Genomic DNA, 2,444 nt, shown 5'->3' on the forward strand with positions numbered 1-2,444 from the left:
TTTCACCCATTAACACTTAAGGTACCTCATGCAGTGGCTGTGATATGGTTACTTAATAAAATATCTTTACCAGACATCTCTCCTACATAACAGTTCTTCTTTCACAGCCACACCTTGTTGTCGAGAGATGTGCTACACTTAATCCATTCACACTGCTACCTACCCCACAGATGGAAAGCCTCATGATTGCATGTCAGAAATAACCATCAGTGTTTTACCCAGGCCAGACTTAACTGATATACGTTATGAAAATGCAGAAATAACTATATTTATTCAACAGGTCACGCAAAAAACCCTGATGGCACAAATGCTACAGGATTTACAGTAGTAACAGAAACTGAAGTTTTCTTAAAACAACCACTACCAAAAAATTACTCTGTTCAAGCAGTCGAATTGGTAGCTTTAACTGAAGCTTGTAAATTAAATAACAAAAAGGTTGTTAACGTTTACACTGACAGTCAGTATGCCTTCTCAACTGTACATGTGTTAACACAGCATTGGAAAAACAGGTATGTTGACATCCACAGCTAAATGTATAAACTACAAATATTTTAGCATTATTAGATGTTATTCAATTGCCATCTACAATAGACTCGTATGAATGACCGGAAGGAAAACCATACTGCCAAAGAATTTGTTTAAATATGCTGCAGTATTGAGCCACGGACCATGTCATGTCTCAACAGGAGGGATGGAAGCAATAATGAACAAGGTTTTTACAGCATATGGTTTTACTAATTATTGAATTTTTTTTTTTAGAATAAATAAATGAATAAAGTTTTGTCTAGCAGGTCAAATATGTGCAAAATACATTCCACAGGGCAATCTAAGACCAAAACGAAGATAATTCCCTAAGCCAGTGTATCTTTTTCAACATATTTGTTTGTATTTCATTATTTCATTATTGTGTAGATTTCATTGAACTAAATTAATGTTAAGAGAAACGATTCTGCTAAGTGACAACAGAGGTTTTTACCAAATGGTCTGAAATATTTCCATGTGCACAAGCAGATGCACTCTCAGTAGCAAAATCACGCGTAAAATAACTCATTTCTAGATTTGAAATTCCTGAAAAGATCTTCAGTGATAATTTGACACACTTTGTAAACTATGTCATCTCACTGATGGCAAAGAACTTAAAATAGATCTTAGAAACCACTGTGATATAGAAGGTTTCGCTAACACATTGGAATTGTTTTACTATTTACATATGCATGTGCAGTGAAGAATTGCTTGCTGCTGATAAATGCAAAGAAGAACAGCTTACACATAGATGCTCACATATAGGCTGCTGAATGCAATGAAGACCTGCTTATCCAGTAAAGTTCAATGTCAATGTGTAATATTCAATTAGGATTTGCAAAACAGTGAAGTTAAACAATGAATGGGTCCATAGTCGGTATGAGAAGACTACAGGAATATTTACCTGGGTGTACGTTCAAACAGAGATGAGAAAATTGCGATAAATTATTGTTTGTTTGTTTGTTAGTATGTATATGAATGTTATGTGTATAAACTGTGTTGAGTTGTAGTTACTCAGTAGTGTCTCAGTGAAACAACCGACGGGGGAAGCCTTGCGGTGACAACAAAAGCAGTGTTTTACTGATCAGTCAAGTTGCTCCAGTGTACTCCATACAAACTGGTTGGCTACTGAAGGGATAGAAAATGGGGAATACTTGTTTTAAAGCAAACAAGGAATTAGATGGGAAAAATACATGTTTTAACGGGACCCAGACAATATTATATAGATGTCGCCACTGAAGTAAAGAACATTTACGTGGGATGGTGTGAGGGTCCTCGTTTGGCTGACGTTCGCCGATATGCTCGCCATGCTCAGAACCAAGTTGAGACGCGTAAGACAACCAAAAGGGACAAGTGTGAGAAGGAGCTGCATTTGGCAACCATGACCATGTATTACGCAGTCGGTGTAAACAGAGGACGAGGCCGAAGTCGAAGACGTGGACGTGTGGGAGAGGAGCCACGCCAGAGCTATGATCCGAATAATTGTTTTTACTGTGGCCAGACTGGACACTGGAAGAAGGACTGTCCACAGCTAAAAAGTGATGAAATTGGGCAAAAGGCTGACTGAGGGTGGGAGGCAGGTTCTGGACGTCACGCGGCAGCGGAGCCTCCACTAATGGGTGATAGCACAAACACACTCACACATTTTTCCTGCTCTGTGTAGTGAAGCAACGCTTGTCGACTGTGATTCACGTAGTAAAGTTTTGCATGCTATTTCCGTCCTAGAGCAAAGATATTTCTCTCAGAATATAGGAACTTATGTTCATCAGTAGTGACGTCAGGGGAGTTTGATTGTCCTCCAAAGTTAAGTGGAAACCACGTTTACTGTATGTCTGCATCAGGCCAGGTTGTGAAGGAGAAAATGACAATGCCCATTGCGTGTTGTCACTCCCGATGAGCTCTCCTTCAAACACTCATTTTTG

Source organism: Leuresthes tenuis, unplaced genomic scaffold (genome assembly GCF_036924035.1).
Source record: "Leuresthes tenuis unplaced genomic scaffold, fLeuTen1.0.hap1 SCAF_12, whole genome shotgun sequence".
Lineage (NCBI taxonomy): Eukaryota > Metazoa > Chordata > Actinopteri > Atheriniformes > Atherinopsidae > Leuresthes > Leuresthes tenuis.